The following is a 13,248-nucleotide window of genomic DNA, read 5'->3' as shown; positions in this document are numbered from 1 at the left end:
ACAATGAGAGACTTTCAGCTGTCTGGAGGAAAGAGGAATGCCCAAATAACGAACATGCAGCTCCCCATCCTTAATGTTGAAATAGATCACCTTAGTTATCTCATCAACACTACCATAAAACGCCACACTTTTTTCCTCGTTAATATATAGACAGTGTAATGTTTGAAAATAGAGTTAGTACTTCCTTGATTGTGATGAAGGAGTCCACATCCGCATGAGCAACAATGAAAAGATCATCTGTAAAACAAACATGGGTAATATCTTACTCCTTACAAAAAGCGTGATAGGTATATGGTTTACTTTTCAGTATCTCCTTAAAGATACAATTGAAGATTTCCATTATAAGTACATATATGTATGGGGATAGTGGATCGTCTTGCCTTACTTAGTTTTTACCCTTAAAGTATCAATCATGAACACCATTCACACTCACAATAAAATGGGTGGAAAAAACGCATTGTATAATCCACTCTACAAAAATATTTGGGAATCCGGAAACAATCAGAAACTCTTGGATAGTATCTCATCTAATTGAATCGAATGTTTTTCGAATATCAACTTTAAAAGCAACCTAATGAGTAATTCTTTTCTTACCATAACCCTTAAAAAGACCCCGTATAAGGAAAATGTTATGTGATATAGAACGACTAATAATGAATGATGACTGCCCAAGACTAACTAGACTAGAGATAATATTTTTAAATCGATTGGAAATGACTTTTGAAAATCTTGAATCTTTTTAAGAGAATTTTTTTTAGAATTAGATTCAGAATAATCATATTCCATTGTTTCAACATTTTTTAATTTGAAAAAAATTCCAAAACCCTATCAATCACATCTTTACCAACTATACTCCAGTTGTTTTTGAAAAAATTCCAAAACCCTATCAATCACAAATTTTTTTTTCTCTTTAAATATTATATATATTATAATTTTATTATATAAAATATATTAACATTTTTTTATCTCTTTCAATATTATATATAATAAACTTTTATTATATATAATATATTAACCATTTTTATCCTTAATATATTATAATATACTAATTATTATATCCATAATATTTATTTTTATTATATATAATATATTATCTTTTTTTATCTCTTTCAATATTATATATAATATACTTTTACTATAAATAATATATTAACTACTTTTATTTCTTTTTATACTAAACTACTTTTATTATATATAATATATTAACAATTTTTTATCTCTTTCAATATTATATATATTATACTTTTATTATATATAATTTATTATTTTTTATATTTTTCCGTATTTTTTATCATCAATCATTATTCTATATATTCATCCAACCTATGTATAGAATAATAGAAGCATATATATATATATATATATATAGAATGAACAAGATTTACCATACCAATGAGTTAACCAATAAAATAGTTTTTTCCTTTCTTTGTTGTTGGATTTCCTTAAGGTAAAAAGAAATAAAAGTTAAATAAAAAGAAAAAACAATATTTATTATAAAAGTGTAAATATTTTAATTACTTGTAAGCCTTTTCTGAATGAGATCGATGTGAAGACGGGCCTATGTATAGAATAATCGAAGCATATATATATAAGCATAAGTAGGATGAACAAGATACCAATGAGTTAACCAATAAAATATTTTTTTCCTTTCTTTGTTACTGGATTTCCTTAATGTAAAAAGAAATCAAAGTTAAATAAAAAACAAAAATAATAGTTATTATAAAAGTGAAAATATTTTAATTACCTGTAAACCTCTTCTGAATGAGATCGACCTGAAGACGGAAAAAGAAGAAATGAATAGATGAATAGTGAAAAAATTGTGAAGACTAAAGAAGAAGCGATTAAGAGCTAAATAAATGGTGTAGAATGAAAAAGAAAAGATGAAGAGTGAAAGAAACGGGTGAAGAGTGAGTGAAAAAAATAGTGAAGATGGAAGAAAAAATGAAGGAAGGATGAAAGAATTGAAGAAGAGGCACGTATATTAGATTAGATGAAGAAAATTAGGTTAGATGAAGAGTCACGTAGATATGTTAGGAATTAGGGTTTTACTTTATGGATTGTGGGCCTTCATATAAACTTTGAAGAGGAAGAAAGGGAAAAAATATATTGTTTGAATTTTGAGTTTTAATATTAAATAAATAAATAAAATATATTATATACTATGAGGCTCAAAAAAACTCGACAAGCCATCGAGCAAGCATTATATGAGCTCGAACTCTACTCGAATATTAAATGAGTCAACTCGAGCTCGACTCGAGCTTGGTCAAAGTCAAGCTCAAGCCGAGCTTTGATCGAGCGGCTCGCGAGTGGTTCACGAGTAACTTGACCCATTTGCAGCCCTAGTCTACAATAAGTTTGATTAAATTAGTATATTAAGAGTTTTTCCTTATTCGTATAAATAGAAAAAGTAGAGAGAGAATTAAGATTGTATTTTTTGAAGATATCATATAAAATTTCCCCAAGTTCTTGTGAGTTTTTTTTTTGTACCTAAGTCAATAATTGGTATCAGAACATCAGGTCCATACCTAAAACCATTCGGTGATATCAAATGTCGATTGGTGCAGAGTCATCAAGGGCACAATAAAACAATGACATATTCCACTATCCGCGACTTACACACATGAACTACATCAGTTGGGTGATTCGTGTGTAGGCTATGATAGAGGACCAATGAGTGTGGGAGGCAGTCGGCCAAGTAGTAAACACATAGATTGATGCCCGACTCGATAAGAGAGCAAAGTCGCATCTTCTACACGCACTTTCAGATGATCTTCTCATGTTGGTGGCAAATAAGAAGACGACGAATGAAGTGTGGGACTGTCGCAAGACGAGGTTCGTCGGCATAGGTCGAGTGAAGAATGCCTGATCGCAGACATTGAAGAGTGAGTTCGATACGATGCAGAATGCCTGATTGCAGACATTGAAGAGTGAGTTCGATACGATGCACATGAACAATAATGAGTCGCTCAATCAACATGATAGTCGACTCACATCTATATCGGCCAAGCACTAGAGCCTTGGAGAAACACTCAATGATGTTGCATTTGTAAAGAACCTATTCGACACCGTGCTAGAAAGGTTTATCGGTGTGGTAGCTGGCATCGAGCAATTTTATGACCTCAAGACGTTAACATTCGAGGAAGCAGCTGGAAGGCTAAAGGCCTTCGAGGAGCGCACGCGCAAGAAAAGCACAAGCGCTGGAGGAAGCGAAGGACAAGTGTTATTCACTCACGCGGAGTGGATGACACAGTTTAAAAAGGATGAGAAAGACTCGTTGAAAGTGTATTCCACATATTGTGGGACCCGTGGTCGAGGAGGTAGACCCGAGGTAGAGGCTAAGGGAGTGGAGGTCGAGGAGCTCCGCCTCAGAAAGACAAAGAAGGTGGTTTGGGTGGTCAAGGAGTTCCTCGAGACAAAAGTCACACTCATTGTTTTAAAAACAACGATACGGGACATTACTCAGCACAATGTTTAGCAAAGAAAAACGAGACAACACACCTTACCCATGCGAACAACGTCGAACCAACATTGCTTGTGGAAATCTTGGAGGAGATTCCGTCAATTAATATTGTCATGCTGAATGAAATGAGGTTGGCTCCAGAAATCCAAGGAGCTAAGAACGACGAGACATCAATAGATGTTTGGTTCTTGGACAACGGCATCAGCAATCACATGACTAACGATAAAGATAAGTTCTTTGAACTAGACAAAGCAGTCACCGAGAAGGTGAAGTTCGGAGATGGTTCCATAGTAAAAATTTGTGGAAAATATTCTATCATGTTCGAATGCAAAAAATGGCGACTAGTAACTTCTCGAGAGAGTTTTTTACATTCCTTCTTTACAAAGTAATTTGGTGAGTCTCAGGAAACTACCGAGACATGTCACGGAGTGGTGATGGACAAAGAAGAGCTTGAAGTCTTCACTAAGAACCCTTCATGCCTTATCATAAAAATGAGACGAAATCGTAATCGACTATATCAAATTTCCTTAAATTTTGAAAAATCGGTTAACATTTTGGCTAATCTTGAAGATGCAACATGGTTATAGCATGTTCGTCTCGGTCATGTTAACTTTCAAGCACTAAAGTTCCTTGTGAATGAGGGAATGGATGTTGGTGTTCCGCAAATTAATGTTGTGTTCGAAGAAAGTGTATCCTGGGATTGGCAAAGTGAAAAGAGTGATCATCCCTTCAAAGTTCACGAAAAGGTTAATCATGAGCATGTTGAAATTCGAATTATCCCATTCGAGAGTGGATCGACACAAGGATAGTCTACTTCGGAAGTATTCCAACAGGCTTTCTCGAATCCTCCACAGCTCAAGCAAGTGGCTGAAGAAACAGACCAAGTTGTTGGTCTACCTACTCCATGGTCAGGTGGACACATTGGGAGTGATGAAGGACCTATTCAATACAAGAACATGACCAATATCTTGGAAGAAGCGTCTCGAGTAAAATTTGATTTTGAAGAGTTGATGTTAGCACAGACGAATGAGTCGTCTTTCTACAATTAAGCGGTTGGACAACCATAATGGGAAGAAACATTAGCTAAAGAAATTGAAGTCATCGAGAAGAATGAGACGTTTTCTCTTGTCTTATTGTCAGTTGGACGCAAGGTAATTAGACTCAAATGGTATTAAGCTCAATAAAAATTCAGAGAGTGGGGTGATCTAGTACAAAGCTTGCTTTGTTGCAAAGGGATATGTGCAACGATAAGGCATTGACTTCGAAGAAACATTTGCTATAGTCGCTCGAATGGACACAATTCGATTCATTCTTGCCTTGACCTCTAATTGTGGTTGGAAAATACATCATCTCGATGTAAATTCAATTTTTTTCAATGAAGAACTAGAAGATGAAGTGTATGTGACTCAACCTAAGGGATTCAAAGTCACAATGAAGGAAAATATTATGCTTAAATTAAAAAAAAAGGCATTATGTGGCATAAGGCAAGCTCCTCGAGCATAGAATCTAAAGTTGGACAAAACTTTGAAGCAAATGGACTTCGTAAAGTGTACATAGAAGCAAGTAGTGTACACAAGAGGCACCACTAATACCCAAATTATTGTTGGTATTTACATGGATGATCTCATTTTAACAGGTCAAGATACGAAGTGTGTCGAACACTTCAAGAGACAGATGATGGGGGAGTTCGAGATGAGTGATCTTGGATCGGTTTCGTATTATCTTGGAATTGAGGTAGCTTAGTTCGAATGAGGTATCTCGATCAAACAGACATCATATGCAAAAAAAGGTTCTGAACTAGTTTGGAATGCTTGATTGCAATTCAACAAAGGCACCAATGGAGCATATGGCTTCACTCTATAAGGATTCTAAAGGACAACCGGTTGAAGCAACTGAATATCGAAGAGTCATTGGTTGTCTATGCTATCTTCTTCATACAAGGACAAATCTTTCTTATGTTATTGACGTTGTCAACAGATTCATGGAGAGGCCAACTCAGATACATCACAAGGTAGTAAAACAGGTACTTCAATACCTTCGAGGCACTATACACTTAGGTCTAGTGTTTTAAAAAGGAGATGGTGGAGAGGAAATCGAAGATAAGGGCAAACCATGACTTTTCGAGGGTTCCTAAATTTGACAGTATTCACTACGATCACTACAGTGAATTAATGGAAAATATGTTGATGTCAAAAGAGAGCTTTGGAGATTGGTGTATACTGGAATTTTTTAGGAGAGTGATTCCTTAAGGGAGTGGAAAATACACGTAAGCTAAAATCGAGTAATTTAGAACAAGAGATTATAAGGTGGCAAATTTCTTATATCAAGCAATTAATCGGGAAACATTTGAACAAATTCTCGACTAAAGAACATCAGAGATTATTTTGGATTCTTTGAAGAGCACATTTGGAAGAAATTATCGAGTTAAGCGCTCACTTCTACAATAGAATTTGAAGTCCTTGAAATGATGAAAGGAAAATGATAAAATAGTATTATTTTTTTTTAGAGTTATAGCGCTGACAAATCAAATGAGAAGCAACAGATAGATGTTGACAGATAGAGTCGTGGTTGAGAAGATCCTCAGAACTCTAACTGAGCGAAACTTTGTGGTATTGAATGATAGTGGATTCTCACTAGAATTCTTAAGGACAGATAAATGTGTTGAATTCACCTTTGTTGAGTTCAATGAATTTTGTGAATTAATGGGAATAAGAAGACATTTGACAGTCGGCTATACACCTCAGTAAAATGACGTGATAGAGAGATTTAATGGAGTGTGCACATTTAAAACAGGACTTTCGCAGTATGTTGTGCGGAGTATGAACAAAACTATTAGAGATGTTGTGCGGAGTATGTTGTCAAATAAAAGAATACCTAAAGATTTCTTGCATGAGGCTGTTGAATGGAGTGTACACATTTAGAACAGGACTTTCGCAGCTTCCCTATAGAGAAAAACACATTAAGAAGATTGAAGCAACATCTCTCCATCTGTAAATATTTAAACAATTTTGGATGTCTTGGTTTTGTAGATAATCCCAATAGAAGGAGGGTTAAACTAGATGAAAAGAAGTCGATATTGCATTTTTCTTGGAGTAAGTAATGAGTCTAAAGCATATAGATTATATGATCAAATCTCTAAGAATATTGTAGTTAGTAAAATGTGGTGTTTAAAGAAAATGGCTATTGGAATTAGGATAAAAGTTCTCATCAATTAGATTATGAACTAGAATGGAAAAAAGAAGATATTGAAAAATGTGATACTGAAATTGATTCAACTACAAAAGATGAATTTGAGACTCAAAATGAATTAGAGATGCTTGAGACTAGCCAATTACAACATATTCCAAAAGATGAGATCAGTTCAACAAATAGAAAAAAGAATGAGATAAGCTCCAAGTTGGCATAAAGATTATTTGATAGAAGTAAACTCTATGATGAAATCAACCTAGCTTTTTATGCTTCATTGGAGCTTGTTTCCTTCAAAGATGCAGCAAACAATAAATATTGGATAGAAGCCATAGATTGAGAAATAGAAGTCATTGAAAAGAATAAGACTTGGACACTTGTTAAGCTACTAAAGGGAGCATGAATACTTAGTGTCAAGTGGGTCAATAAGACAAAACTCAATGAGTTGGGACTTGGGAGAGATTGACAAATACATGGAGAAATTAGTCATAAAAGGATAAAAGGGTGTGTTCAGAAATATGGAATAGACTACAAGGAAGGGTTTTTCCACTTACAAAGTGAGATACTATTCCAATGATATTGGTTGGTGTTGTTCATAAATAATGGAATGTGTATTAATTAGATGTCAAGAGTGCATTTCTTCGTGGGAACTTCTTGCAAACATATTTGAAGAGGAGCCAGATTGTTACAAGAAGAAAACATAAGAGTATAAGTTTATAAACTACAAAAAGCTCTATATGAATTAAAACAAGTCATGAGAGCTTGGTTAAGTCGCATCGAATCATATTTCACTCGAGCGGGTTTTAAGAGGTGTCCCTCTCACTGGTGAAAAAGGGGTAAAAAACGAGAGTAAAAACTCTCGGTTTTGACCCTATAACTTTCGGTATAGACACATTACCGAAAGTTTTGGTAACTCTCGCCATCCCTCGGTATTGACTCTTTCGTTAAAAACAATTGGGCGTTTACCGAGAGATATCGTAGAGTTTTCGATTTAGATACCTTAGAGTAAAACCAAAAGTTAATTGAAAAACTTTCGGTTTCCACAAAGAGGAAAATCGAAAGTTTTTACAAATAACTCTCGGTTTTTCCCTCATGAGTAAAACCAAAAGTATTCTAATTAACTCTCGGTTTTTCCATTTGAAAAAACCGAGAGTTAATTAGAAAACATTCAGTTTTTCCCTCATGAGTAAAACCGAAAGTTTTCATATGACTCTCAGTTTTTCCATTTGAAGAAAACCGAGAGTTAATTAGAAAACTCTCGGTTTTTTCCTCATGAGTAAAACCGAAAGTTTTATAATTAACTCTCGGTTTTCTTCAAATGGAAAAACCGAGAGTTATATGAAAACATTCGGTTATACTCCTACGGGGAAAACCGAGAGTTTTCTAATTAACTCTCGGTTTTTTTCTAAAGGAAAAACCGAAAATTTTCATATAACTCTCGGTTTTTCCATTTGAAGAAAAACCGAAAGATTTCAATATTACTTTCGGTTTTTTCCTGTAAAATTTTAAAAATATGCTGATTATTTTGCTCGCAACCAAAACCTGTTCAGCCAAACCAATATATCCATAATAAAAGAAATGACACATACATTAAATGATCATTATCATTACAAAATTCGCAACCAAACTAATCATCCGAACAATCTGTTATAAATTCAAATCGACACAACTACTAATGAAAACATGTTTTGAATCGAAACAACCAATGAAAACGTACTAGAATTAGCTTGTGGGGGGAGAAGGTGGTTGTTGCCTCATAAACAATTCGATTCTCTTCATTCTTGCATTCATTTCTAACTTCTCCCTCTCCATTCTTGTCACAATTTCTTCTTTTTCCGCTTACATTTCTTGAATTGTGCACATTCTTTCTTCATCCATCTTCTCCAGTTTCTCCAACTTGAGCGGCATTCTTTGATTCTCTTCAAACAATCTCTCATTGTTTCGTTGTGAACTGTTTCCACTTCGACGATCCTCACGAAAGTGTATGGGCCGGGCGCCTGATCCCATTCCGAACACTGCCCCGTGTTTTTTGTTGTCCGAACACCCTCTTCGTCAATTCAAAATCAGATATTCCAGGTTTGTTACTAAGAACCTCCTCCATCTCAACCTTCACAATTGAAATAAAGTATCATTTCTATAATAAAAAACTAGTCATATTCAATTCACTTACAATTTTCTCTTGCACGTGTTCGTCCGGGACAGGTGTTGGGTTTTCTTTTGTCGTTTTTGGGGTACGGGTCATCTTGAATACTTCAATGACAGACGGTGCCCGTCCTATTTCAATCGCCTGTTGAAATAAATGTTTATATTAACAATCTTTAGATTAAGTTATTGCAAATAATGTACTTACTAACTCTTCTTCTATTTGTGCAAACGGTCTACTTCCCGTATGATATGGGAATTTCAGCTTCTTCCTGTTAATTATATTTGTACGACTGTTTTGCTGTATTTGAAATAAAAATGAAGTTAGATTAATTAATATCAACTTTTATTTGAATTATGAAACTGTACCTTAAATTTTTCCGTGAAGAAATGGTTGCGACACACAAACTCCCAATCATCTCGATCGTAGTCTGGTGGAGGATTATCCAGTACTGCCGCCTCGTCTCCTTTGTGGACGCGGATATATGACTTGTTCAAATCTGACCGCCATCTATCCCATATCTGCTTGGCGTGTCCCAATCCGGTTTTTCGAAATGAATCAATAGAACCATTAGTAGCTTCGAACGGATCCTGAAAAAAATAACATTCAAATGTTAAAAATAATTATTTAATGAATAATGTATAATTAAGTAATAATTATTACCCTGATAGCAGTCCAAAGTGAATCCAATTGGTCCGCACTTAATGCCTTCCACTTTAGAAGACGGTGTGAGACGGCTGCAGGGTCCCGGATAATCGACCCCACATGTCTAGACCACCGTGTTCTTCCCACGTCAGCACCGCCTGACTCCCATCTCTCTCTCTAAAAGTAAGAGGAATCCTTGTCTCCGCTACCCTCTTAGACAGCGCAATATTCTTGTTCTTCTCCTGTCTCTTACGGGCAGAAGATTCTTCAAAATTATCAAATTCATAATTAGATATGTGAATCAATTGAAACAATAACTAATTTGTAAACAAGTTACCTGTCTATGATGGGTCGGGAGTGGAACCGTGCTCCTCCTCGTCATCCTCCTCGTTAGGCTCCTCGAGACCCTCGTCTTTAGCCTCATCGTCATCCACCATATCAGCAAACGTGCTCTCTATAAACTCTTCGGCCTCAGTAGCCTCAACATCCTCGTTTGTTGGGGGAGCAAAAACTATCGGGACCACATCAATAGGTGGTTCGTCTCTAAAAGACGATCCTCGGAGCCTTAAGTTCTCTGATTGGGCAAGTAGGTTCTGGTATGGCTTTAACAATTTACTGGGTGTTTTCCTCATACTCTTCCAAGTTTCTTTACGACCTTCAGACATTCTTAATGCATACCATTCATAAATGAGCGAATAATTGAAATAAAGTAGTAATAAGAACGAATATAAAGTAAAAAACATAAGAGCATAAGTTTATAAACTACAGAAAGCCTATATGAACTAAAACAAGTCATGAGAGCTTGGTTAAGTCGCATCGAATCATATTTCACTCGAGCAGGTTTTAAGAGGTGTCCCAGATCTGAACCTACTTTTTTTTATAAAATCTGACTTGATGGTAATATTGTGATAATTAACCTATATATTGATGATCTTATTCTTATCGGTAACAATGAGAAAATTATATATTCATTTAAGAAAACTATGATTAATGAGTTTGACATGACAGATTTGGGAAAGATCAGATACTTTGGGGAGTTGAAATTTTTTAAAATGAAAGAGGTACTTTTATTTGTCAAAAACTATATGCTGCTGAAATTTTAGACAAGTTTGGAATGTCACAATGTAATTTTGTGAGGAATCCAATGGTACCAGGCTCATTAAGGATGAAAATGTGATGACGATAAACTCCACTATTTATAAGTAGATTATTAAGAGATTAAAGTATTTAATAGTAACTAGATCAAATTTAATGTTTATTGTTGGGCTGGTAAGCATGTTTATGGAAGCACCTACTGAGTTCATCTAAACATAATTAAACGTATTCTTCGTATCATAAATGGTACATGACTTGAGTTTGGGATATGGTACGAGGAGGGTAAAAAAAGATTTGGTTGGATATACAAATAGTGATTATGAAGGTGACATTGACATTAAGGATAGGAAAAACACATCAAACGTATTCTTCGCGTTTCATAAACAGTTTATTATCTGTTAGAAGGATTTATTAAATTGATCTATCCATCAATGAACAAATTCATCCGATTACAGAAAGAAAACACAAGAAAGACCTAGCTACATCGTCCATCAGTCCCCATCTGATTGAACAGCTTCAATGAATCGAGACAGTTAAAATATAATTTCATAATACAATATAGATTTCTGCTTAGTAAATTTGTCAAACCCCTAAACTATTCTAACACAACTAACATAGAGAAGACATACACAAGTTCTTCTACATCCTTGTTCATACATATTGAGATCAAATTCTTTTCTGGCTCTATAACATATTTGATGTCTTGCAATAATTGTTTATTTTCTCACACCCAACAAGGGAGTTCGAACAAAAATTGCAGTATCAATCTAATCTCTTGATGATTCATAGTTAAAATAATTAAAAATTTAATATCATATATTTTAATTTAATAACTAATTAAAACCTATTTCCATAATGTTATGACATCTTATACAACTTTATATTTTTAGTTTAAAAAATAGTTAGAATAGTTTTGATTTTTTAAATAAAGATCTACCTAGTCTATTGTTGTAGAAAAATATAACCACAAATAATTATTAGAGATTTTAGACTAAAAAGTTTAATTTGGGATGTCTTAATTGTTTTGATATGAGTGAATGTGACTAAGGAATGTATTACAAAATTTCATACTTTATTTTATTTCTATATTCTTGTTTTGTATTTAGAGAATTTAGAGAATAACCTAATTAATACATTTTTATTGTCAATACATTTTTAGAGCAGTAATAAGTAACTTCTCCTTATTTGAATTAATTGAGATTTATAAAAGAAAAAACACTTAATATATGCATTTCACAAAATTTAATAGTAAAACGCTTAATTAAAGTGAACAATGCACCCAAAGGTTGGGCCAAAAAGGCCAATGCGCTCAGGGTTGGGCCGAATTAGGGAGACGCGCATTTTGAAAAAGAAAACCCTAATATTGAGTATAAATATGTGTTTCACTTGTGCTAAGTTATTGCCTCCTCTTTTCTTTCTTTAAGCACATATTAGTGAAGAAGTCTGAAGAATTACGAAACACAATCCATCACAGTGACGTTAACAAGATTCTCAAAAGTATTAATATTTGAGACACGTGGATACTATTAGATGTATCATGGTTTGGGTGCTCGATTTAAGACGTAACATGGTAATGAGTTGTTTGGATAATCTTTGTTTCTTAAGAATTGAAATTCTTAAGTTCATATTCAAGACTAAATCAAAGGATAGAAGGTATGATATTGTGATATATCTCTTTAATTAATGTTTAAGCAATTAATTATGAAAAGATTAAAAAGGTTATTTCAGAACTTTGATTTTTCATACTGATTTATATGTTCATGCTCTTTTTGTTACAGCTTGGCGAATCTTGTGCAAAGACATGGTGTTAAGAATTGATATGTGATTAGCAGATTAATTCCTGGGCAAAATGTCAAGTTTTTGTATGTAATCATTTGTTGCCGGAGCTCAACCTGTTCCGTGTCTCGACTACCGTTTTTCCTGGTCTGTCGAGAGCGATAATAGAATGTTTTAATTCTACAATAGCGGAGACGAGAACTAGAATAAAGCGACATTATTCTGCAGTACATTTTATATTAGGGATTTTGGTGGGAAGAATTAAGTTTTTATTCTTATTTTGTAAATATAAATTTACTTAGATAAAATTATTTGAATTTGAATTATGTCATATTACTCTGGTCAAAGCTCAACGCTCAACTGCTGGCTCTTCACTTAGAGATGAGGAGAACCTATCAAAGATTATCAATTCAGATCTTCTGCTACCGATTGCCGTGTTCCCCTGTGGCTATCAAAATATTTACCAAAATTTTATATATTATTAAAAATTAACTCATTTAATCTCATAAATTTTGATGAATTTTACATTGTTAATTTATATATATATATATATATATATATATATATATATATATATTCAATCATTTGATCTTAGATTATATTGTTATTCAATTTGTTTTATAATATTTTTATACTTTTCAATTAAATAAAATATTTTTTCCATAACTATTTAAATTTAATAAAATTTATATTTTATATTTTAAAATTTATTTTATTCAATATTATAAAATATTTTAATAAAATGTCCAAATAAAATTCAAAAAATTGTTAATATTTAAAATTATATATTTATTAAAATTTGCTCAAAATTATTATTAAAAAACTAATATATAATTTAAATATATATACTTAAATTTTAAAAAATTACATAAATGATAAATTCTTAAAACTATATAATTTAACTTATATAATATATTTTACTAATTATTAAATTTTGTGATAT

Source organism: Impatiens glandulifera, chromosome 1, assembly GCF_907164915.1.
Source record: "Impatiens glandulifera chromosome 1, dImpGla2.1, whole genome shotgun sequence".
In the NCBI taxonomy this organism is placed as follows: domain Eukaryota; kingdom Viridiplantae; phylum Streptophyta; class Magnoliopsida; order Ericales; family Balsaminaceae; genus Impatiens; species Impatiens glandulifera.
This window is presented reverse-complemented; position numbering follows the sequence as displayed.